The 27,415-nt window shown below is 44.0% G+C and overlaps 1 protein-coding gene across 7 annotated transcripts in view; it reads right to left on the reverse strand.

Moving 5' to 3' along the window:
- Nucleotides 1-27,415, reverse strand: part of KALRN (kalirin RhoGEF kinase) — a 683,494-nt gene that overhangs the window by 575,605 nt on the left and 80,474 nt on the right. The window lies entirely within an intron of this gene.

Here is a 27,415-nt window from a genome sequence, read left to right on the forward strand (position 1 = left end):
TCAGGCTGAGCTGTTCACACAAGGGGGGCTTCCCCCCCCCGCTCACACCATGACCACTACACATCTCACACTCACTCCTCCTGCCGGGACCAGCAGACTCACCTCCCTAAAGCCTCCCCAGCCACATAGCCCACAGGACTCTTCTCCCCACTCCTAAGACTTTCCACCTGTACCAATCATTTGACACATCCCTCTCTTGTGTTTTTATCAGTCTTCTCTTGAAGGCCTCACACAGCCTCTAGAACAGTGCTGTGCACATAGTAGGCACTTACAGGAAGGTTTGTTTGAGGGTGGATTTTTAAAAATTGTTCATTGTTCAGCAAAACCAGGTGACTCAAGTCTCCGGGTGTCTGAGTACGTCCTTCCAGAGAACCGGAGCTCCTCACATCCTGCTACACTTCCCAGCACAGCTCTCCTCCTCCTCTCCTAAACACACCGTTTCCAGCTGTGCAAACTCTCACAACCGTTCCACCCCACCCACCTTGTCCCCTACTTGTCCGGATGGCTTGGGACCTCACCCCACTACCTCTGACTTCACTGAGCCATGTTTCCATCACTAGAGGGCCCTGAATTTCCTATGGAGCATAAGCTAGGCATGTAACTTTAAAGCAACATCACCAGCTTGGTCACAAACACCCTGGGACAATGCACATCCATGACTGTCTTTTCCCAGGTCACACCCAGCACCAGGAGTCTGTCCAGGCTTGGAATTCCAGGATCTCTTTGCTGTCTTGAAACTCTACCCAGAATTTCTGGGCCTCCAACGCCTCTGGGTTTCCTGGCAGGAAACTGGTATTGTCTCTCCCTGTGAGGAGACTATAAAGACCAACAAACTCTACCCTCCTCCTGGAGCCTAAGCAGATGTCAGGCCCACCCTACATGTTCCCGCAGGCACCCCGAGAGTAGGCTCAGTGTCATGATAAGAGGGTGGGCTTTGCTACCAGGCAGCCCAGGGTTCAAATCTTTGGGTGATTTGATAATATACCCAAGTCAGTCAGCATCTGTTGATGGGCTGCTCTTGTTCCAAGGGATCAGGTGCTCTCAGAGTATGGTCCTCACACTGGCAGCATGAGTAGGATCTGGGGACTTGTTAGATACGCAATTTTTTCCTGATTTGTGGGCTCAGGAACTGCTCTTTTTAAAAAAATTTATTGGGGTATAGTTGATCTACAACATTGTGTTAGTTTCAAGTGTTCAGTAAAGTGAGTCTGTTATATATATATCCATTCTTTTTTTAGATTATTTTCCCATATAGGCCACTACAGAGTATTGAGTAGAGTTCCCTGTGCTATACAGTAGGTCCTTATTAGTTATCCATTTTAAACACTATAGTGTGTATGTGTCAATCCCAATCTTCCTTATCCCTCCCCTCTCACCACCCCCCATAACCATAAGTTTATTTTATACATCTGCAACCCTAAGAAATGCAAATTCTTGGGCCCACCGCAGACCTACTAGATCAGAAACTCCAGCAACCTGTGTTGTAACAAACTTTCCAAGTGATTCTGATGCAGATTCAAATTTGAGGACCACTGATTTAGGTCTTGCATGCATGACTCTTTGCGACCCTATGTACTGTAGCCTGCCTGGCTCCTCTATCCATGGGATTCTTCATGCAAGAATACTGGAGTGGGTTGCCATGCCCTCCTCCAGGGGATCTTCCTGACCAAGAGATCAAACTTGAGTCTCCTGGGGTTCTTGCATTGCAGGTGGAGTCTTCACCCATGATACACAAAAATGAAAAACCTATAATCTAAACCAGCAGTTCTCAGCCCTAGCCACACATTAAAATCAGTGGGGGAGCTTTTAAAATGACCCCAAAACCCGGCCCCATCCCAGAGTAATTCCATTAGAATTTCTAGGAATGGCTAAATAATCATAATGCAATGTGCTGAGAGCAAAGACTAAAAAAGCGTGCAGGCAACTGAGCAGAGAGAAGGCAGTGAGGAGATCAGGACAAGTGGGTTCACTACCTGTGCCTCTCTTTTCTTATCTGTAATATGGGGATTGCAACATCCACCATACATGAGATGATGTACCTAGATGCCTGGTATACAGCAGATGCTAAGTGTGGGCATCAATCCCTCTGTTCCCCAGACCTGGCCCTTATCTGACTCTGAGCTCAGTAGCTGGACTGATGTATTTAGTATGCCCCACATTAGCTCTTCACCAAGGATCCCCCCCCCACCGAGGAGAGATCTCCTGGCTAGCCGTAACTTTGAACAAGATCTCTTCGGCAGCCATTTCAACATTCCCAAAGTCTTTGGTCACCATCCTGAAAAACAGCCTGAGTCCTTGGGAACCAGACTATTCCCAGAGAGCTGCTCACAGCCCAGACCCCAGTTCTCACACTCCCAATTCTTTCAAAGACCAGCCCTCTAAAACAGTGGACAAAGGCCTCTTGAGTTATACGAGGGACACATACATGGTCCTACACCTGCCCCTTCTCAAGCTTTTGCCTGTGGCTCCAGGCAGGTCGACTGGCTCAGGGGAAGCTCTCTCCCATCAGGCAGACCCTCTGGTACTGAACCATTCTTATTCCATCTCCCTCCTCAACTACATCTGAATGTGGACCTATTGGGGACTTGGCAAAAGTATCAAGCTCATTTCCCCTCCCTCCCTTCAAGGCACAGGAGTGGGTCTACTGTTACAGACAGCACCCTGGGCCTCCCCCACAATGCTGCCAACCCCCAGACCCACAGGCAACCCCATGGCTCCCAAACAGAGCAGAGCGCTGCCCTTGTGGCTGCCTCTTTGGGCTGTGTGCCTATCCCAGCAAATGTAAAAACATTTTTGGCCGCTTGAGAACAATCTTCTCTGTCATTTAAAATTAAAAAAAAGCAAATTGCGTCATCACTTCATAGGCAAACCTAGCTTTTTTTTTTAAACTAAAAATGTGATCACTCAGCTTGCCCAGACTTGGTTTCCTCTCCCCTAGATTTCCTCAAATGAAGCTGGGCTGTTTCCTAAAATCAAATTAGCATTCAAAGAATAAAGTTTTGTCACCACGAAGAATGCGCTGTGCTGTGCTTAGTTGTTCAGTCGTGTCCAACTCTTTGCAACCTCATGGACTATAACCCACCAGGCTCCTTTGTCCATGGGGATTCTCCAGGCAAGAATACTGGAGTGGGTTGCCATGCCCTCCTCCAGGGGATCTTCCCAACCCAGGGATCGAACACAGGTCTCCTGCATTGCAGGCAAATTCTTCACCGTCTGAGCTACCAGGGAAGCCCATGAAGAATATTTTAAAACAAACAAACAAGAAAAACTCTGCACCACCAGATTGGGAAACAGTCTCCAGAATGCAGACCCCACAGAGTTGAACACAGGTAGCACCCATGGCCTCAGTTTCCCTGGGGGAGGTGCCTTGAAAGCAGCACCCCCTCAGTAGGCAGTGGTCAGTAAAGCATCAGTCATGCTGTTATCTACAAGACATCTAGAAACCAAGCCTCCACCCCAAATAAGGGAGTGGGAAAGGGACACACAAACAAGGAGGGATTTGACTTCAGAGAAAAGGGGCTAGACAACCATTTCTCCAGGAAGAACCAGGCCTATCCTCCTAAGATGTGGGGGCTACCAGGAAGAAACAGTGTCTTTGGAAGCCAAAGCCTGGCCTCGTTCCCTGCCCCTGACCCACAGAGTCCCCACAGAAGAATCTGGAACATGAGGCAAGAAGAGAAATCCCTGCACAAACAGTCTTGGAGGAAAAAGAAAAACAAAGCAGCCACGCAGCTTTTCCCCAGCTCTCTGAGTGGTAATACTAGGGCCGGATTCCTTCCCAGATACCACAAAGTCACCCTCTCCTGGCCCCATCACCCCTCCTCCTTCCCCAAGTCTTGCCACGTGCAAAATAAGACCTCAGCCCAGGCTGGCCAGAGGAGAATGAGATATTTTCTCCTTGGCTCTGCATTTTCATTCAGCCTTAAAAAGCCCAGGCTGGGAAAGAAGCCTGCAAGCGTGTCGTGCTGCGCCTCAATGCTCCCTCCCCAGGGCTGGCTGAATTTCCCTGAGTTTCTCCTTCTTGCTCTGGCATTCTCACTGGCTGGGGTGCCAGTCCCTGGGATCTCGAAGCACTAATGGAATGGCCCTTACAATGCTTAGAAAAGTGTGACCCAAAACCGAGCATTAGCAATGCACAGCTCTGTCCACCAAGAGAAGCCAAGCTGGGGCTCCGACAGGTAGAGGGCGGCTGGAGGGACAGGGAAAGGGTGTGCTACTGGTGGTATGCCGTCACTGGCACTAATGGTGGAAAGAGATACCGGGTAGCCAAAATGATGGACAGTTGATACTCCAGAATCAGGGGAACTGTTTCTTAGGAGACAGCATGATTTTTCACAGCAGAGTTGCAGAGTATCTACTTGTTCAAAAATGAATTTCCATTTCCTGAATACAAAAGACCGGGAAGGACAGAAAACCACCACATGAAGAGAGGAAGCTAGTTCAAGCTTTAACTGACCCTATAATAGACATCCAAAAATAAGCAAGAACTGGCTGTATGGGGAAGGTGCATAGGAAGTTAGAGTTGAGAGGGACCTGAGACCTCATTTAACCCCTGCTTTACAGATTAGAGGGACCTAGAGGTGGTGGCTCTGGAGAAGGAAATGGCAACCCACTCCAGTATTCTTGTCTATAGAATCCTGAGGACAGAGGGGCCTGGTAGGCTGCTGTCCATAGGGTCACAAGAGTCGGACACGACTGAAGCAACTTAGCGTGCATGCATGCATTGGAGAAGGAAATGGTAACACACTCCAGCATTCTTGCCTCGAGAATTCCATGGACAGAAGAGCCTGGTGGGCTACAGTCCACGGGGTCACAAAGAGTCGGATATGACTGGGCAACTAATACAGATTAGAAAACTAAGGCCTGGGGAAGTGAAGTGATTGCCTCATATTACACAGCCACTGGGCAGAAGAACCACAACTAGAGCTGGATGGTCTAAGTAGAGCCCTGTTCACTTGGCTACATTGGTCCAAGAGCTTCCCCTTGAAAAGATCCATCATCCCGACCACCTGATATCAGCCAGTGTGTCACCAGGACCCTGCAAGGCTCTTGGCAGTGGCTGTTTCTGTGATTATCATGTTTCCCTACACACAAGTCACTCTCATGTGCTACTGACTACACTAAATCAACCATCAAAATGATTAATAAATTACTGCCCAATCATTTGAAATCACAGCACGGACTTTCATAGCAGCACCTTATCTGATTCAAACCAATGTGCTGTGCTCAGAGATGTCCAACTCTTTGTGACCCCATGAACTGTAGCCCACCAGGCTCTTCCGTCCATGGAGTTTTCCAGGCAAGAATACTGGAGTGGGTTGCCATTTCCTACTCCAGAGATCTTCCCCACCTAGGGATTGAATTCAAGTCTCTTGCATATCCAGCATCAGCAGTGGATTCTTTACCATTAGCGCCGCGTGGGCAGAGCCCAATTCAAACCAGGAGCTGATATCAATTTCATCAAGTTCTTGTATAATAATATTCTCAGTATTTGGGTGGCCCTTTAGAGTTTTTCCAAAATCCTTTGATATCTTATACTTAACATTCTGTTCATCAAACCCCAGGGATTAAAGGTATAGAACGGGCTGAGACACCTGTTTCACAGATTTTTCCAATGATTATCCATCAGTAAACAGCTGGTAAGTGAGGCTGAGAGACCAGCAAAGGCCTCTTATTCCCAGAGCCAAGCTCTTTCCAGAGCAAGTTGGGAATAGGAATAAGAAGCTAAACTTTACAAGAAGCTTCAGAAGGAAGAGACATAAGGATATTGTCTGTTAACCTGCAGGCAAACAGAAGATACAGGAGCCTGGGGGCTAGCTACTGAAAATCATACTTCAGTCATACCTCCTTCTTTTTCTTTTTTTCCTTTTTGTTTAAGTATCAATTGCACACAGTAAAGTGTACAAATCTTAAGGGAAGAGCTAGGTAAATTTTTGCATGTTTATACACTAATGTAACCATCCAGACATTAGAACATTTAGAGCTACCCAGAAGGCCCCCTCATCCCCCTTCCAATTAAGAATAACCACTATTCTGACCTCTATCTCATACAATAGGTTCTTCTTGTTCTTGAACGTCATATAAATAAGAGAATATAATATGTATACAATAGGTTCTTCTTGTTCTTGAACATCATATAAATAAGAGAATATAATACGTATTCTTTTATACCTGGCTTCTTTTAGCCAACATTCTGTTTGTAAGATTCTTCTATGCTGTTCGTAAGCCAACGGTGTGATTCTTCTCATTGCCGTATAATATTCTGTTGCATCAATATACAACAATGCATTTACCCATTCTACTGTTGAAAGAAACACTTTGGTTGCTTCCAGTTTGGGGCTGTTATGAATAAAGTTTTATGAGCAGTCTTATAAACATTTTGATGAAGAAAAACCCTCTTGTCAGTTGGGAATATCCAGGAGCAGAATTGGAGCATCATGGGTGTATACAGAAAGATACTACTGAAAAATTTTCAAAGTGATTGCATCCATCAGCAAAGAGAGTTCCTGGAGCTCTACACTTTGTATTATTGGTAAAGACACTTTTTAAAGTATCATTGTGAAACAAAGTACCCCAGTTAGGTTTTTAGATAACCGATTTTAATCTACAAGCAACTTTTCAATTCTAATTTTTAATTCTTGAACAGAGTTAACCACCTAACCCTTGCAGCCCACACAGAAGTGGGTCGAGAGATGTCTACTCACGTATTCAATATCTAGGAATTTCACTGTATCTTCCTTCATGGGTAGTCATCACTAAAGAATCAGAAGCTCACACACCTTCTTCTAATCACTCTTCTAGGAAATGTTGAAGATGGCCTAATCAAGAACTTAATTTCCACATAATCGTAAGTCAATAAGTTCTAGTCTCATTGTGCATGGACGTCTTTGCTGCTTTAAGGCTATTTCTATGTCCAGAATACTGAAGGTGGGCAAGTGAGTTATTACTCATTTCATTTGTTTTCATGCGGCTTGGCAAATGTTACTCAGTTATCAAATAATCAACACATATTTACAAAGCACATATTTTATGTTACTGAGCTAGACATTCTGGAAGCCACAAAGAAAATCAACATTTCTCTTGAGGAGGCAGGGCCCAAGGGTAAATCATGTGGAATGTTGTCGTCTACCTTCCTCTTCTCATTTTAATGCAAACTCTTTCATAGATGAAATGGGGTTAAAACAAACATCAATGATGGCCTTGACCTTGGAGAGGAAAACATGTCTTAAGAGAATGAAAATGGAAGAGGGGAGAACAGGCCTGCCCATAGGGCCATGGTGATAGGGTTAGCAGGTGTTTGGTTCTATCCAAAATGTCCATAAGGCACTTGGTCCCATAAGACATCTGGTCCATGTTGAAAGGTCCTTGAAATTGGTCCTATCTAAATCATCCATGAATATATTTGGTCCATGCCAAATGGTCTTAGACAGGACCAAATATCAAGGATCTTTTGGCATGGGCCAAACAAACTGCAATATGATAGAGTAAATGGATGATAGAAGGTGATGACTGTAATCTATAGTCTTCTCTTAGAACAAGATCAAATTCTACCTTATCCCTTCCTCCCCTGACATCTGCCCACCACCACCTTTTTTGACCCCAGCATCTCTCTCTAGCTGTCATTGCCCATACCTCACCACTGGGGAGTATGTGCCCAAGACAAGATATATTCCCTGACCTTACAGAACATACCAACCTTAAAGAAAATACCTACGGTGACCACCAAATGCTGAGTTAACTCTAAATAGGAGGCACATACAGGCAAAGAGTAGAAGGGCCTTGAGCTGGTCCTCAGCGCAGGTCAGACAAGGCAGAGCAGTGAAGCAATGGTCTTAAGAGCTCTGCCCTCTAGCAGAGCAAGGAAAAGAGCAAGAATAAACATGGAGCCCTTAAGTCTGTTAACAGACAGGACAAGCTTTCCACACACTACATCACTATGACGCTAGGGTAGGATTTGGCTACTGCTCCTGAGTACAGCCTGGCTTCTTCACTCAAACAAAAGCTGTCTGCAAACCATGACTGAGAATTTTAGGAACTTTCTTAGAAACATCCTCAGATAAGCAGGTGGAGGTGGCTGTGTACAATTTTGCTCATTAGCATGCTACAGCCCTCAATTTCTCAATTCAGAGTTTCTGACTTGGCTCTCTAGACTGAGAACAACTCTGTGGCTTTTCTGGACTGGAAAGCTGCTTCTGCTCCTATGCAGAGACATAACCAAGTTGATTTGGCAGCTGGAGGAGGGCATGGCAACCCACTCCAATATTCTTGCCTGGAAAATCCCATGGACAGAAGAGTCTGGAGGGTTACAGTCCATAGGGTTGCACAGAGTTGGACACGACTAAAGCAACTTAGCATGCAGACATGGCAGCAAACACTGAGGAGTGGGGGAGGGGACAGGGAACAGGCACAGGAGGGTCAGACCCATGAGGTGGCTCTAAACCCCAGAACCCTTCAGAACCAGGTGAAGAAGGCAGAAACAGCATCTGAGTAAGGGCAGAAGGAATACCTGACACCACATCAAAGCCACCCACACAGAGACATGGCTGTTAGATCACAACGCTCCCCTCCATCAAGCTCACGTCTTCTCCAGAAATATTTTTGAGACAATTCACATTTTGGGTTTTTGTTGTTTGCTTTGTGTTATTCCCAGGAATCTGTAGTCTTATTCTATCTTGCTGCTGCTGCTAAGTCACTTCAGTCGTGTCCAACTCTGTGTGATCCCATAGACAACAGCTCACCAGGCTCCTCTGTCCCTGGGATTCTCCAGGCAAGAATACTGGAGTGGGTTGCCATTTCCTTCTCCAATGCATGCATGCATGCATGCTAAGTCGTTTCAGTCGTGTCTGACTCTGTGCGACCCCATGGACAGCAGCCCACCAGGCTCCCCTGTCCATGGGATTCTCCAGGCCAGAATAAGTGGGTTGCCATTTCCTACTCCCTATTCTATCTTGCTGCTGCTGCTAAGTCGCTGCAGTCGTGTCCAACTCTGTGCGACCCCACATACGGCAGCCACCAGGCTTCCCCGTCCCTAGGATTCTCCAGGCAAGAACACTGGAGTGGTTTGCCATTTCCTTCTCCAATGCATGAAAGGGAAAAGTGAAAGTGAAGTTGCTCAGTCGTGTCCGACTCTTAGCGACCCCATGGACTGCAGCCCACCAGGCTCCTCCGTCCGTGGGATTCTCCAGGCAAGAATACTGGAGTGGGTTGCCAGTGCCTTCTCTGTATTCTATCTTGAGGGACCATTTACTTCTTACCACTTGGTTTAAACTTTCATTTGGTTTTTCTGCTTCCCTACACTGTCAACTCAGAGGGAACACCTCCCCTCTGTCTGGGGCAAAACTACCACTTTTTAAAAATTTATTTTTTATTGGAAGATAATTGCTTTACAATGTTGTGTTGGCTGCTGCCGTACAACAGTGAATCAGCACTAAGTACACAATGTCCCCTTCCTCAAATCCGCCTCCTACCCCCCACCATCCCCCCCACCAGGTTGTCATAGCACCAGGTTGAGCTCCCAGTGTTATACAGCAACTTCCCACCCATTGTCTATTTCACATACAGTAATATATATGTTTCAATGCTACTCTCTCAGTTCATGCCACCCTCTCCTTCACTGTGTCCACAAGTCTGTTCTCTATGTCTGCATCTCTATTGCTGCCCTGAAAATAGGTCCATCAGTACCATTTTTCTAGATTCCATATGTATGTGTTAATATACAATATTTGTAAAACTACCACTTCTGAATGGCCAAACAGGCCAAAGAAGGATGGGGCTGAGACCTCCATCCTCAGCCCCAAAGTTTATTTCATCTCAGGTTCTGTCTTCATCACTGTTTGTTATCTAAATAATCTCTGCAGGAAATACATCTTTTTCAGGGACAAATATCTCTTAATATACAAAAAGTAACAGCCATCAGTTAAGCAAACATTAGTTGGTAGCATCTATGTCTCAGCACTCCAGGCTTCTATTTTCTTTGACGGTTGATCTGATTCCACTGATAAATTTGATATAGGAATAATAAACAGCTAGAAAAAGTCAGAGCATACACATCAGTAAGTGCTTCCTGAGGGCAAGGAGTTGGCCTTATTCATTGCTATCTTCCTAACACTTAGCCTAGACAAGCACAGAAGTACTGAATAAATGTTAATTGAGAGAACACACAAATGAAGGAAATAATACAGTAATTTAAAACATACTGTACACATCAAACGCATAAATTCTAAAGGGACACATAATTATGGAGAAGTTTAGCCTGTAAGACTGTGGAGTAAGAGTAATAAAGTAAATTCAGCCTAAGAGAAAGAAAACAAAAATGAAGGAGACACAAGGATCAACTGAAAAGTCTAAAGCATTGCCAAATAAACTGTGTGGTAATAGTAACTGCCATTCTCAATTATCTGAAGGATTTCAAGTAAAAATGAAACTATATAGCTCCGTATTACTCTAGAGGGCTGAACTCAGACCAATGTGCCTAAATTAGACAAAGTCAGATTTCAATTACATCAAATAGTTGACTAGCAGTTAGCTCTGTCCAACACTAAAATGAGTTGTCATGGGGCGTCATTAGAGACTTGTCACCGAACCTGTGGATCATCACTGCTCAGACATCGTCCAGAGGCAATTTCTGCCTCAAGTAGAAGTTAGATTTAGTGGACTCTAAGGTATCATCCATAACTAAGATTCTATAAATCTGGAACTCTGTGGTCAAAAATGAATAGAGTCAAACAAAGCCAACTTCCTGGAAGAGGACAGTTTGGAGTCAAACTGGAAAGGAGATAACATGGAATTGGCAAATTAGTCTAGTTGCTTCAGTCAGCACTGGAGTATAGGACCCAGAAACTTTACTAAAGCGGGGAGGATTAGAAATTTTACCCTGTATAATTGTATAAGGGACACTTCAAGGTCCATTGTCTTATTCACAGAACCATCTATTTAAAATAAATTGATCCTCTCCTAAATTGGCAGATAATCCTAATCTAATGAAGTTGAAATGGGGAAACCTTATCAGATATTTAACGAGTTGATGCACAGTGGAGAGACCATAGAGTTGGAAATTAAAGGAAGCCAACAACAAGGCAAGTCTAGTCCACAAATCTGTAACCAATTTGAAATTTGTGAATGGTGGTCTCTGAGTACCACCACAAAAGTGCCTATCCTGGCAGCCTTGGACTCTTGTCATTATCAAATCAGGGGTCATTATTTTATGAATTTTATACTGTATCTGAGCCAGATGGACAACAGTACCTTTTTTCATTTTGCTTGGATGATGGCCAGATACAAGTCATTTTACTATGACTTAAAGGGTACTGTGCCCATCTGTTCACAATTGATGAGAATAATTGAGGGGTAGAATGTGCCAGGCACTCTTGGACAATCCTATGGAAATGGGTCAGGAGCTTTTTTGGCCATTTGCCATGTGACAACACTTCCTTCATCTGTGAACATATGGACTTGATGAAACTATCACTTGGACAGCATGGTACAACAGGGCTGGGGCCATTCTATTTCCACAAGAAAATTTACCTAAGTTACAGCAAGGCAATAGCTTTTACATTCTATTACACCTTGAGAAATTCTTGCAAGCATTCATCCTTGAGTTGTACCCTCAAGTTAGAAAGGGAAAGTTGTGATTGGATGTCATTCCTGACCACTGTCTTGAGTTTAAGATAGGGATACAAATCACCAGAAAGATAAGTGGCCAGATGAAGTCCTGAGACCACAAACTCCTGTTGTCCACCTCCACTAAGTTGGAGCAGTGGTGGGAAGCAAGAAAGTGTTCTCAAATATTTGCTCAGACTTTTGAAATAGTTCAATGGCTGAAAGTGAGAAAACTCACCATTACTGGGTGAAAAAATAGTTTACAAAACACTGAATTATTTGTAAATATAATTTTGAGTAAAAAAAAAAAGAGAGAGAACAGGCTGAAAAATCTTTCTCGTGTCTGTCTTTTCAAGTTCTAAACTTTCACTCATGAATTATTTGAAAAACAGAGAAACAAAGAAAGAAAGAATAGAATCATTAATTTGAGGCAAGGAAGTCTCTCCTTATTCTCGGCCAGGAACCATGATCCTCTTTAATTCAACTTTTCTACAGTGAATATCAAGGTAAACCATGGAAGCAGAAGAGATGTCCCTTTAGGGCGTCCTAGAGGAGGATGTATGTATACCAGGCACTGTGCTAGGTTGTTCTGGCATAAAACAATCTAAACAGTCAAAATCTCTGTCTAGTGGTTCCATCTCCTAATCTATTAATGGAAGCAGTGTTTATACCCCCTGCATCAAAAAACAGTATTTCACAGAAAATCTATCACTCTCCACTTAACAACATAGTTATGCTGTGCTATGTGCTAGAGGAGGGAAGGAGTATTAGTAGGTGAGCTGTTGAATTCTGGTTATAAGCTGGTAGAGTCAACTTCTTTTCCCCAAACCAAGATGAAGCGTCTAACTCATGAAGCCACCATTGCTCAAGTGGAAACACCTGCTTGGTGGAGCCCAGGCCAAATCAACCTGAGGGGCTTATGGCCTAATTGTGTATTATCCAGATTCTTGACATTACCTCCTCAGTCCTTACAAGCATTTTCCTGCTTACAGGGGAACCAAGGACGAGGAGTGGAAGAAATTCATTCCAAGGTATTTTGCTGTTTGTGGGCAGTGTGTTGAAAGCATTTCTAGGAAAAGCAGATTATGTTGTACATTAAAAAGAGCGTTTGTATTTCCTCTGATTTTAACTATTCAGGTCCTCGGTGTCCTTGACTCCCCCAGTCTCCCTGGTATGCCCAAGAAAAATGAAGAGTGGGCCTAAACAACAATACCTGCCAGCAGTGCCAGGAACACCACATGCAGCCCTCTGCCCACCATAACCATGGCTTCCTGTCCTTTGACTGACAGCACAAAGTCACCTGCTCCTGGAACTCTTGCTTACTCACCACACCACCTCTAACCTTGTCCCTTCCTCTTGACAATATTAGCATTTTGAGTCAGGTCATGCATATTTTTTATTCTCATGATTTGGAACTGTCAGTGTGAAAGAACAAAGCAAGAAGCATGTCATCTGAGGCCCTGGCTTCAAGGCACGGCTCCTCCTTGCTAGCTGGGTCACCTTAGGTTAACTCTCTTCACCTGTATAAGCTGCAATCTCCCCATCTAGAAAAAGGTGATATATGTGAAGGGCTTCCCTAGTGGCTCAGATGGTAAAGAATCCACCCGCAATGCGTGAGACTCAAGTTCAAATCTCTGAGTAGTGAAGATCCCCTGGAGAAGATAATGGCTACCTACTCCAGTATTCTTGCCTGGAGAATTCCATGGACAGAGGAGCCTGGCAGGCTACAGTCCATGGGGTCGCAAAGAGTTGGACACGACTGAGCCACTAACACTCACTTTCACTTTTCAATCCATGTGAACCTTTTTGGAAATTGTAAAGCAGCCTGTTTCTATTGGGGCTGATGCATAGACCATGTGTCTTCTTTATACTTCAGAGTCTGAACTAGGGTTGTACTCCCCCTCTGCAGGCTCTGCACAGATTCGGCTGAAATGTCACTGAATGCCCCTCTTGTTGCTACAGTGCTAACACAGACCCTGTACATTCAGAAGCCACGCACATCATTATAAAGATGCCCACTGAGAAGGATCTTGTAAGCCCAGCCTGTGTACCCCTAGACAGGAGACAGGAGAGTAGATCTAGCCCTCAGTGCCTGCTGAAGGACACAATGGCTACAGCCGGCTGGTGCCAAGACCTCTCCAGCACTGTAGGCCATGCGGGTACATCCAGCCCTATGGCCCAGGAGACAATAATCCTCAACTCCCAGGAACTTGATCTCCTCTTTAGCACCACCACCTGCAGAACGACCTTCACAACCACTGCAGCCAAACTCCCTGGCACCACTCACCTCACCATTTGACAAGCTAATAGCCCAGAATTCTCTCACTGGAACTTTTTTTTTTTAGAGCCATAACTAAAATCTCTGATTGTCCAACAAAAATACCCAGGAGACCAAAGGGAAAAGGATGCTGTGTGACCCCCAAAGCCAATAGTCACCCTTCAGTAGTGCACTGCGGTGTCCTGTCTTCTTCCTGAGTGTCTGCTAACAGGTCCACCCATGATGAGAGGCATTTAGAGTGATACTGACTAGCTCTGCATCTTCAATAACTGACACCAATAAGCAGCTGCTTTGTTTTACAACAAAGCGAATTCAATAATTAATAGTCTTATGCTGCTAAGTCGCTTCAGTCGTGTCTGACTCTGTGCGACCCCACAGACGGCAGCCCACCAGGCTCCTTCGTCCCTGGGATTCTTCAGGTAAGAATATTGGAGTGGGTTGCCATTTCCTTCTCCAGTGCATGAAAGTGAAAAGTGAAAGTGAAGTCGCTCAGTCGTGTCTGACTCTTCGCGACCCCATGGACTGCACCTATCAGGCTCCTCCATCCATGGGGTTTCCCAGGCAAGAGTACTGGAGTGGGGTGCCATTGCCTTCTCCATAATAGTCTTATGGAGAATTTCAATCCATAGTCTTGTTTAATAGAGATCCAAAGGCATTCCCAAACTGTAAAAATGCTTCAAGTAGAACTAAATCACTTTGTTGCACTTCATTGTACAACTAGGTATCATGGGCCTCAGATTCAACCCTTCCCTAATGGTCTGATAAAGGAGGTAAGATGTGGCTGAGTGCTCATGAATGACTTAGACAATAATTTATAAACATGAAAGAAATCCATATCACAGTGTTGCAGAGGTAGCAGGGATTTCCCCTGAAAAACTTGAAATGTCCTCCCTAGTGCTACCCAAGTTCTATCATGTGAAAAATACCAAGCTGGACTTCTTCCATGAGACTTTCTCTGATCACTCCAGCCTAGAAAAAGTTCATTCATTCATTCAATATTTATTGACTATCTATGTATACCAGGCACTGTGCTAGGTTGTTTTGGCATAAAACAATATAAACAGTAAAAATCTCTGTCTAGTGGTTCCATCTTCTTACCTATTAATAGAAGCAGTGTTTATACCCCCTGCATCAAATACATCTTTCACAGAAAATCTATCAGTCTCCACTCTACAATATAATTATTTTCCCAAACTCATATTACTCTCCACTTTACAATATAATTATGCTGTGCTATGTGCTAAGTTGCTTCAGTCTTGTCCGACTCTTTGCAACCTCATGGACTGTAGCCCACCAGGCTCCTCTGTCCATGGGATTCTCCAGGCAAGAATACTGGAGTGGATTGCCATGCCCTCCTCCAGGGGATCTTTCCAACCCAGGGATCAAACCCATGTTTCTTATGTCTCCTGCATTGGCAAGCAGGTTCTTTACCACTAGCACTACCTGGGAAGTCCCATATAATTATGAACATGTCTTTTTAAGCAGCATGGGATCAAAAGCACTTCCGATTTCTTTTTTGGTGTGGTAAGAGAAGGTGCTGTGGTAAGAGAAGGCTTCCCTGGTGGCTCAGCAGTATTAAGAATCTGCCTGCCAAGAAAGAGACTCGAGTTTGATCCTTGGGTCAGAAAGATGCCCTGGAGAAGGAAATGGCAACCCACTCCACTATTCTCGGCTGAGGATTCTTGGGGATACCCCACAAACAGGGAAGCCTGGTGGGCTACGGTCCATGTGGTGGTAGGGGTCAGACACGACTTAGCAACTAAACCACCACCACCACCACCAAGAGAAGGTGCCAAGTAAATATATGTTGAATGAATAGTTAGCTAATTGTGTGAAATAAATAAATATGTTTTAATTTTTTTCAAACTAATTTTCTTCAATTAGCTTCTCCAAAGACAAGAATTTCTCTGTTAACATTTCTGTATCTTCTACAGCATCCAACCTGGTACCCAGTACCAGGACTGGGTACATAGCTCGTTCCAAATACATTCTTAGTTGAATTTAGTAATTCTCCTTGCAGTGGGGATTTCTCTTCCATGACAATTCTGTTAATCATACCGCAGGTTTAGAAAATGGGAAGCCTAAGACCAAGGAAAACAATATAATCAATACTAAGCGACCTACAATCCCCCGACATGCTGACTAAGCTGTCTCTCAAAGCAGAGCACTGTGTCTGTGAGAGAGGAATAAAGTCATCATTCATCCATGAGGACTGACATAAGCCACCTGTGCATTGCAAAAAGAAAACCAGAATGAAATTGGAGCAGCAAGCCTGACTTTGGACAAGACCACTCATGAAAACATCCATCATGTGACCTACACAGGGTCTGCCTACCAAAAGACAGTGAACCCAGGAGTCAAGGACACCTCCCCATCAGGCATACAGCTGCAGCCAAAACCAGTCTAGAGAGGCCAGACACCCTGGGCATGTACCCATGCTTGCAGTCTTTTGGTTCTATCTCTTGAAATCCATGGAACAGCTAGCCCTATCCTCATAATCCTTAAAGGATGCCTCAGCTAAAGAAGTCAGTGGTTGGAGCTGACCTCTGTGAGGAGATGAACTGATATCTTTTACTACCTTAGCTGAGATCAGGTGAACCGATGATGCTCTCCCAACCCCCATGGGCATTCTTGAGTCCTGTCATCTAGACCACCAATGAGTATATCATTAGCACTGGCAGCCTGAGAATGGCATAGGCATCTGTGTGTCACCTGTAGGGGCATTAAAGTTCCAAGTTTTGGACATGTTCATAGGATATCACATGATTTACCATCTGAAAATTCAACTCACTTACTTAGAAGCCCCATTTCCAAAATGAGCAAGTACCCCAGGACCTTCAAAACCAACATTTAATGACCAAAAATTACTTTCCTCTTTCTATCACAGACAATGCCAAACTTCGTTTCAGCCTTCCCAGATCTGAGCAGTCTGATCCCTGCTCACGTTGTGTCAGCCTGAAAGTATTCCTGCCTCCTTCCCCATCCTTTTGATCCAGCAAGGATCTTGAAGCTGCTCTTGGAAGCCAGCAATGGCATTTAGTCATGCAAAGCAGGGAGTTGACTTCATTTTGCTTAATAAATATTTCATTGAGATTCAGAGAAATAAGAGAAACCTTATTCATGAGATTTATGTTTATCTTAATGATTCACAGCATAATTTGTTCTAATTAAATATTTATTTTAATATCTTCTCAGGTCTGAAAACTTCTGCCCATTCATCAGTGAGTCTTCATATCATCCCCTCACAGATGTGAAGGTGTAAGGTAGAGCCTCATTATCCTCCAAACTGGAAGCTTTTCCTTTCCAGCTCCCTCCTGGTGGGAGCCTGGGTCATACTTTCGCTGTCTCTGACACATGCCCCAGAGCCCTCCAGTCCATCTCGATTCCCTGCTCCTTCTCACCTTGCATTTCTCAACCTTATATACAATCTTAAAGCTTATCTGGCTTAGATACCTCTCCCAAGCACAGAATCCCAAGAGACTGTATAGAACAGGGGTGAGGCATGTGCTGGGCATTATGATATGGTCAAAAAGAGACTGGACTTGCAATAAAGACCTCTGAGTTCATGTTTCAGTGTCACAACTTCTGGCAATTTCCCACTTGTATAATAGGGAAATACGTATTGTTGGAAGAATCAAGTGAGATAATGGAGGTGCTTCATAAACTATAAAGAATTATAGCTCCCTCCCAGGGGTGTGAAAATTAAATAACAAGATATTTTTCCAGTGTTTAGGAAAAACCTGGTATGTAATAAATATTCAAGTAAGCCATAATTACTATAAAAATATAGGGCTTCCCAGGTGGCACTAGTGGAAAAGAACCCCCCTGCCAACGCAGGAGAAACGCAAGTTCGATCCCTGGGTCAGGAAGATTCCCTGGAGGAGGACACAATGCACTCCAGTATTCTTACCTGGAGAATCCCATGGACAGAAGAGCCTGGCAGGCTACAGTCCATAGCATCAGACACAAAGCATCAGACATGACTGAAGCGACTTAGTATGCACTATAAAAATGTTGGGGGCGGGGGGGAATGAGTAGATTTCCAAGGCAACTTGAAACCAAAGGAATTTTACCTTTTGCATAAACTGAACGTCATTTCTAAAATTTTTAAATCCTTGGCACCATGAGAAAGATTTACTATGCCAAAGTAAAAGGTACTTCTAAAAAGTAATTATAAAGGCTTATATGTTAATAATGGCTTTGTACCTTGTATTACTAGAGCTAATTCCATTATCTGAGAAACTAAAAACTGATGTTCAGTAACCTGGTGAATGCTCCAATGCACAGCTCCTAAGAGAGTTTTGCCACCACAGCATGTTAAGAATCACTTTTCTAAGAAGCCATCCCAAAATATCTCCCACCATGTCTGAGTCATTCTATCCACTCTAGACACCACCCACTCCACTCCACACACACATACACATAGCCTTCATGTTCCTCTACTTCTTCCGGAGCCAAAGAATCCTAAATTAACACCAGAGTGCATTATTTTCCCACTCATAAAAGGATTAGCTGAGTGACATTAGCCCAAAAGAATGAACCATTCCAGGTACCAAGGCACTGCCAGGGTCAAAGAGGTTTTGAGCTGAGAGTACTTACTGAGCTCCCTTCAGATGACATCAATTCTGCCTTCCCTAGAGATAACTCTTAATAAATGTTTTAGTTATTTAAATATCAGATAATTTTCTGATTTTCTTTCCCCCACATGCTCAAGGGGAAAACCCCACTATTTTTCTCTTTCATAAATGAAATTCCCAGTAGAGATCCCCTGTTCAGGGCAGCAAGTCAACGGCATACACTCATCCACACACCAGCCAATGCCCCCTCCTCTCCCTCAGAGCTGCCGCAGATCAGAATGAAATGTGTAGTGTCTGAAATCTGATCTTGTATCTGCCACTTGATCTTCCATCTGTCACTTTTCCAATTCAGCAGGGGGCTGGGAGCTAAAAGATAGAGCAAGAGAGGTCTCCAGGAGTCCACTTGGCAATGAGCAGATGTTAACCAAATGGGAGAGATGTAACTCTCTTTCAAAGAAAGAAGAGGCCCAAAATCATGGCCAAGTACACCTTGGTGGCCAGAGGAGATTCCAAGATGTCACTTAATGGTACAACATCTAACTGCACCCAGCTGTCTAGGCTATGGGTATTCTCATCAGTTTTCAAACGGAGAAGTGGAAAAGAATATGAGGTGTAGAATAAGAAAACTTAGGTGAGAATCCTGACTCATAATTATATAAGCTGGATGACTTGGGCAAGTCACGTACTTCTTTGAGCTTCAGTATTCTAAACTGTAAAATAGGGACAATACTATTGTGAGGTTTGAGATAAGCACCTAGGACAGTTCCTGGCAAATTAGGAAGTATTTAATCAATGTCCCAAAACACTAAATTAAAACACAAATACTATCAACAGGCCATATTCTCTGGATTCCTTTTCCAGTAGCAGGTCTAGATTTCTGTTAACTGTCTATACTATTTTTGCTGGCTCTAGCATGACTAAGAAAAAGCTACTGAGAGACTATTGGCTGGAATGGAAGATGTAGTCTCCAACCACAACCAGAGAGAAATTATCTAACAGATAATTTAGCCACAGAGTTCTCCTCATGAATGTAGTGTTGGGGCCAACAATGTCAACAGCATCAGCAGGATATTTTAAAACATCACTATCTCTGGAAGATAAATCTGCACTATCCCCTTCATTTGGATGCAGAAGAGAAGTTTTAAGCCATCAAATTTGCTTCTTTGTAGACCATGTCTTAACTTCAATACTTTGGCCACCTGATGCAAAGAAATGACTCATTGGAAAGGACCCTGATGCTGGGAAAGATTGAAGGCAGGAGGAGAAGGGGATGATAGAAGACAAGATGGATGGGTGGCATCACTGACTCGTTGGACATGAGTTTGAGCAAGCTCCAGGAGTTGGTGATGGATAGGGAAGCCTGGCATGCTGCAGTCCATGGGGTCGCAAAGAGTCGGACATGACTGAGCAACTGAACTGAACTGAGATCATGTCTTGGTCAATAGATCTTATCTTTAAAAATGCATCCCCATCTTTGTTGACAATCTTGTCTTCCATACTGAGAAATGTTCCTGGAACCAGGGTCTCTTTCTGGAAACTGATTTAAATTTATGAAGCTGCTTGTATGTATGGTAAAATGGAAGTAAATCTGGCTAAAGCAAAGATCTACATTCCCAAGATGACTGACTGTTCATTTATTAGTTACTTCCCCTAGCTAACAACCGAGTCACAGGCTGCCCCTTGCACAGCCTTCTTACAGGAACCTGGTTCATTCAGGAGCACCAGGAAGGAGCTGAAAAAAGTAGGGGAAACAAACAGTATTAAATCAAGGGACACACCCTCTACAGCCAAGGTCAACACCCAGGAGGGCAACAGGGCTTGGACAGTGGCGGAAGGACTCCACCCACACAGCACTTTGAACAGAAGCTCTCTTCCAACTGGAGGCAAAGAGCCGCTAATCTGACGCATGCCCTAAACAGAGACGTGGGTAAAAATAAAATGACGACTGCTCCCCTGTGAGAAAGCCAGGAAGAGAACATATTGAAGCAATCACGGCCTGAAGCCCTGCCTAACACCAGTGCTACTACCGAGGCACCTCAGTCAGGGATAGGAAACGATTGATCAAGCTACTTTCCTCGCTCAAAATCTCCCAATAGCTACCCATAAACTATTGAATAAAATCTGAAATCTCCACAGTGTGGAACATAAAGAAACCTTTCCAGCTTTCTCTCTCATTATCCCAAATCCCTTACACACATACTCACAATGAGCATACACACTGGACTCCAACTGAAGACTATCTCCCCAACTTCGAAACTTACCCCCAGCACCTCTCCTCTCTTGCCCTCTTCCATCTCCACAAGTCCAGCTTCTACCCATCCTTCAAGGCCTATCAAGGCCAAGTCCACATCTGGGATTCTTCTCTCTCTCTTCGCTGCTCCCATGGCACTTTCCAAATAAACAATCTTTTCCCTTCACTGCAATTTCCATGAAGAAAAAGATAGCTTGCCTTGTTCATTCTCATAATAGTATCTTTGCAGATATTCAATACATATTTGTCAATTTAAGAAGTCTCTCAGTGCCAAGATGTTTGTTCTGTAACTTGAGTTTTCTAGTCATCACCAGATAAGAGTCCTCAGCAGACAAGAGAATTCAAATTCCACTGGCTTTGCATGATTTCCTTTCTCATGTGGTACGTCAGCCCCTGAAAAGTCTCATCCCACTGTGTCCAGGAGGCCCTTTCACATTTCTTCCGTGCTCCCCAGGCGACCTGCCAGCCACACCTGCCATGTCCCTCTTTCCTGCTCTGGCTGCCCACTGCTGCTGGAGGAGGTCTGAGACGACCTCTATGAGGAATCCAGCATCTGACCCAGGGTACTGACCCCAGGGCTCTCCAATCCCCAATACTCCAAAGGCCAAACAGCCTGAGTTTCCTGGAGTCCCCCTGGCCCCTGGCTCTAACCTCCAGTGGAAGCTTGGTCTCCTTCCCTACTCTGTCCAGGAGATCGGCATCATCTCTGCCCAAGCTTCACACAGAACCCTCCTGAGAGCTGCTCCTCCCATTCTGAGCAGCACACTCCCCCCTCCTCAGGGCTCATACCCCAGCCCACGGAATTGGCTAGAGATGGACATCTGGGAAAGAGAGTGTGTGATCTCTCCAAAACCCATCTTCTTCTTCCTCCCATTCAAACCCCTCGCACAAACCAGGACCACTGGGCTGCTTGCCTCTCTGACGAAGTGGCCAGGACATGTCCAAGTGGCCACAGTGTGCACTAAGTTACACTTGTCTCCCCCAATCAGCTGCCTCAGGCCTCGTCCCTCATCCCCCCTGAAGGAGAAGCACTGACTACAACCACCTTTCTTATTTAAAGACAAGAAAACCTTCCTCTGACTTCCTCCTCCTTTCAGTGCCTCTGCCCAGGTCAGACTCTACCTGTCCTGCACCTCCCAGGATGCCCCTGTCTCAGGCCCCTTCCTTTCTTCCTCCAATGGGCCTTCACCACTGTGCACAGGTCCTTCTCTCCAGAAGTGATCGATAAGATTGGGTTTCAGCAGATACTGCCCAGGGCCTGAAGCTTTATCAGCGCTGAAGCTTTCTATGCCTGCCAATTAGTGTGTCCATTATTCTGGGCTGGGTCATCCAAACCCTTAATCTACTTAATGGAGAAGGAACTCCAGGGAGGCAGGAAGCACCTTGAGCTGAAAGGCTGAACCTGAACAGAGGGCAAGGAAGTGCCCCTCAGGGGCAGCCCAGCTTGGCCACCTGGCAAGTCGCCTCAAGGAAAGGAGGCAGGGTCTTCGAAGGAGTAACTGATAGATGACTCCATACCTGCAGGAAACAACAAGGTACATGGGGCAACTCGAGGCAGAAGTTTTTCCCCAGGGCCTCAGGCCAAACTTCAAGGCCAGAGGAGGTTGCTCTTCGATTCCATTCCTGATAACAGACTCTACTGCCCTCCCACAGAGCTCGGTCGGTATCCAGCACTGGCAGCACATGGTCTCCCTCACCCTTTTAAAACCTGCCCATCAAGCTGCTAGGCCCCAGATCCCCTCCTGACCATTCTACCACCCTTTTCTCATCCAAAAGGTAAACTGTAGGCTATATGGGTTAAGAATTAACAGCTAACATCACTTCATCCATACAGTAACCCTACAAGATAACAACTGATATTGTGAGTATCTTATAAATGAGGAAACTAAGGCCTAGAGCAGCCAAGTGACATAGCAAATATTATGCAGTAGTGAGTGGCAGAGTTGAACCACTTCTGGTTCACACTGAACCATTCAGCATACTGCCTTAAAGGCAAGTCCATCAGCAAACTAAGCCTAGCCACTGGGCTTGATGCTTCCAAACTTTATTAAGCTTTAGGTTTTTCTTTGGTTTTTAAAGGAGTCTGGTTGTACAAATCAAGAGCTTTAACCAGCAGAGTTTAAGGATGAAATAGCATGGTGGTGACAAAAGGGGACGGAAACTACTTTTGACTCACTTTCACCCCACTTGAAAGCACCGACCCCAAACTCAGCTGCACTCATCTGCCCATGACCAAAATATGCACACATTCAAGCTGCTTGACACACCTTCTTCAGGTATCTTCTTTGAGGGTCTTTGAGGGTCTTCGAGGGTATCTTCTTTGAGGCCCATCGGAGGAAGAAAGGAAGGGGCCTGAGGCAGGGGGGTCCTGGGAGGTGCAGGACAGGTAGAGTGTAGGACAGACAAGAGCTAGCAACCTGGAGCAAGTAATGTACTGATAAAGGGAACTACTAAGATGTGGTCAAGCCATAGACATGGGTTATGAAAAAAGAGAGGGAGGGAGATGGATTCTGAACCTGCGGGAGGCACTGGGTCAGGAACTGGACCTCCTCTCCTCAAGTGGAAACTACAGAGGGGCCAGACAGGGCAGGGCAGGGGGGTAAATGTCTCTCCTTATGGGTCCTCTTGTCCCAAAGAGAGGACACGGAGTCCATCTGGTTTCCCAAAGGCAGGGAGCAAGTGGCCTGCAGGAAAAGCTGTCTTTGGTGCCCTCAGACCTCACTTCTATGCTCCAACCCTGCTCCTAGGGAATGAGGGCAGGTGTATTAGAGCAAGGACAGCCTTCTAGGGAAGTGACGCTCCCAGAAGCCCTGCTGGGGAAGTGACGCCCATGTCCCCAAGGTCTGTGAGTATTCTTAGATCTTAATATGGTCCTTCTTCTGCAAGCTGCACCTCATTTCTGCTAGAAACACCTGGATGGACCCAGCTCACCCAGTGGAGCCATATAATATGCATTAGATTTTATGCAGTATGAATTTATAAAGGTAATTTGTAGTGTGATTAAATTTTGTGAATAAATTTCCTATGAGGCCATTCTTTCTACTATAGAATTTTGGTTCTGGATATTTTGATTAAACAAAAGTATTCTATTGTGATGGCAGGCTATACAAAATTTTTACAGTTTTTAGGTTCCAAAGTGAGTTTTCAAGGAACATGCCCTCGACATTTCTGAATCCTTTCCATTAGGGTGTGGCTTTACAGTTTTCTGCAATCATTCAGAGCATGTAGTTCCCCAAATAGGCAAGAAACATGGCTACACTTCTTAATCTTTTTCTCTAGCTGAGCACAGATTGTGATAGATACAGTTGTTTTCCTGCTCAGTAGCCACTTACCCACTTCTTCCTGGCTTTGAGGACCTAGACTCCATTCAGGAATCAAGTATCTGTGTGCTTCATGGGAAGCAGAGAGACTTTCAGCCCCACAGGGTAAATGCTACTTCTGTTACACTAATCATGGAACTGGCATGCACTTTCTGGCCACTTGTTTGGAACACATGCATGAAAAACAGTCTCTTTCAGTTGCTGTGCATTGTTCACGAGACATACAAAACTGTGGCAGCCATCTTGGGACAATAAGGAAGAGAACAGTGCAGAGAAATACAGTCCTGGACCCTCATTTCTTGTAATGGTTGGTTGGGCAATTAGAACCAATCCTCCCACTGAAGAAAGTCTGTGGGGTTTTCTCTTAACTGTCTTAAAAGCATTAAAGAGCTAAGTAAGTAGGCCAAAGCCTTGAAGAAAGTAAGAATCTAAAGAAGTTGCCTTAAAACACAAAGCTACTTTTTGCCCTGAAAGTATCTGGCAACCTGTAAGAAACAGTGGCAAAAGGAAGCTGTGCTTTTGGCAGCCAGGAAGAAAAAAGGGAACAGAAATCAAAGTTCAGAGCCAGCCCAATGAAGGAGCTCTGATATATAATACCCCACACTAAGCTGGGTTTCCTCCAGAGGGAGGGTTTCACTCTCAAGGTAAAGTCAATCTAGAAGAAACATTCCAGCTCTTAGGAAAACTTGAAACACAGCTGCCTGTAATCTGGGTCCAAGGAACCTTGAGCATTCAACTTGGGTTAAGGTAGAGTTGGACTAGTGGTACCCCTTGGAGTCTGGAAAAAGAAAACAATTGCTGCAAGAGAAAGTCACCATTCTAGGCTTCAAATTATTCTCATAAAATCTTTTTCAAAAATAATGACCAGGAAACAACCAAAGAGAACACAAGGAAAAAGATACTTTGAGTAAGAATCATCAGAAACAGCAGACTACAGAAACAGACCCACAAAGACTTCAGATATTGGAATTATAAAATAGAGACTATGGAGCAAATATATCTATTGTGGTCAAAGAAATAAAGGACAAGCTTAAAAGATTTTTTTAATTAAACTAAAAGCTTTTTTTGTTTGTTTGTTTCTAAAGACAATTAGAAGCAACTTAAGCAGAAAACAACTTAAACCAAAATAAAGACAGGTGTCATGTTATTTCTGAAAAATTAGATCAAGATCTTGCATCATTTAAGTCTGACAATATATAAAAGCTTTTTTTTAAGTGATTTGAAAGAGAATTAAGTAAGGATTCTAGCATGGAAAAATCTAACACTTGAAATTAAGAAGTCAACGAACAAGTTTAATTGTAGATTACGTACAGCTGAATAGAGAATCAAACTAGAAGATAAACAAATATCATATGACACTTCTTATACGTGGAATCTAAAAAAAGTTATACAAATGAACTTATTTACAAAACAGAAATAGACTCACAGACATAGAAAACAAACTTATGGTTACCAAAGGGGAAGGATGGGGGGAGAGACAAATTAGGAGTTTGGAATTAAAATATACACACTTCTGTCTATGGAGTAGATAACCAACAAGGACTTACCGTATAGCACAGGGAACTATACTCAATATCTTATAATAAACTATAATGGAACAATGGAACAGAATCACTTTGCTGTGCACCTGAAACTAACACATCATTGTAAACCAACTGTATTTCAATAAATTTTTTTTAAGATAAAAGAAAAAATTAAGTGGAAGAGAAACATCTAGGATGTATTATGGAAAGATAAAGTTATGAAAATATAGAATGATAAGAAATATAAAAGATACAGTGAGAAATTTCAACTTCAATCACTTTCAAAATGAATTCAAGGAATTTCCATTTTAATCAACTGTATCCCAAAAGTAAGAGAAGGGGGCGGGGGGGGGGGCTGGGAAATGGCAGAGAATTTTCCAAAACTGGTGAGTTGCAACCTGTAGACATCAGAAATCTAATGAACCCTGCTGCTGCTAAGTCGCTTCAGTCGTGTCCGACTCTGTGCGACCCCATAGACGGCAACCCACCAGGCTCCGCCGTCCCTGGGATTCTCCAGGCAAGAACACTGGAGTGGGTTGCCATTTCCTTCTCCAATGCATGAAAGTGAAAAGTGAAAGTGAAGTCATTCAGTCGGGTCCGACTCTTCATGACTCCATGGACTGCAGCCCACCAGGCTCCTCCATCCATGGGATTTTCCAGGCAAGGGTACTGGAATGGGTTGCCATTGACTTCTCTGCTAATGAACCCAAGTAGACTAAATAAGAGAGAATATGGTTATGATATTGAACCTCTGATTTAATGGTCCAATTTCTGAACTTCTTGTTAAGCGCTAAAAGAAGTAGTAAAAGAGAATTATTTATTCTTTAAGTCATTTTGAGTTTAGGTTCAGTTACCTGCAGCCACATCCTAAATGATATTCATAGTGAGAATGAAGTATCCACCGTTTTTAAATGCCTGCTATGTGGCATACACAACATATATATTTCAATTTTTCATAATTCCCCATGAAGCCTTATAAGGTAATACAAATTAGTTAATACAGGCTTGGTATACAGAAAAAATAGATTATTTCTTGCTCATATTATATCTTCAAAATGGTTCGGCAGAGGGCTATGTTCATAGTCACTCAAGGTCCCATGCTGATGGAGGCTTTAAAATCCAACAGAGATCCTGTAATTGATGAAACAGTGAGAGAATCAAGTAAATCGTACTTTATTTTTAAAGCTTCCATATGGAAATGAAACACCTAATTCTGTTTACAATTCATTGGCCAAAGTAACTCACACAGCCAAAGATGTAGGAAAGTGGAATCTTACTGTATGCCTGAAAGGTGTAGAGCTGGAAATATTTAGTGATGACCTCTTATGACGACCACAGAGAGACATGACCCTAATTCTTCAAATGAGGAAGCTGAGGCTCGGAGAGGTATTTAACACATGTTAGATGAATGGAGAATGTACTCACATTAATATGTCTTCTAAGGTAATATTATGAACATGACTATTTGCCCTTTGGTGATGGAGGTCATGAGAAGACAAACGGAGCTGTGGCATGATCTACAAGGAGACAAGCAAAGTACCAGTTGGGTCTCACTATGCTCTGTCCCAGAATCACCACTGTTAGGGGCAAAGCATGGGTCCAAGGCCACCAGGGGGCAAACACCCTAGTCCTTCCTTTGGTCATTGTGCTAACCAGAGCCTTTCCTACATGATAAGATGGGACAGAAATTGGCCAGAGAGAGTTTGTATACATGAACCAAGGGTTCCCACTATCTTACATATTCCAGGTGTTCAAGATGTGGTTAAGAGGGAAAAAACAATCCCACATAATTGAATCGGCCATGCCAAGTTTCTTAACTTTGATCTATGTAGATTCAGAAAGCTGGCTGAGGCAAACAAGCTGCAAAG

Source organism: Giraffa tippelskirchi, chromosome 2 (assembly GCF_054371585.1).
Source record: "Giraffa tippelskirchi isolate mGirTip1 chromosome 2, T2T-mGirTip1v1.2.pri, whole genome shotgun sequence".
NCBI lineage: Eukaryota > Metazoa > Chordata > Mammalia > Artiodactyla > Giraffidae > Giraffa > Giraffa tippelskirchi.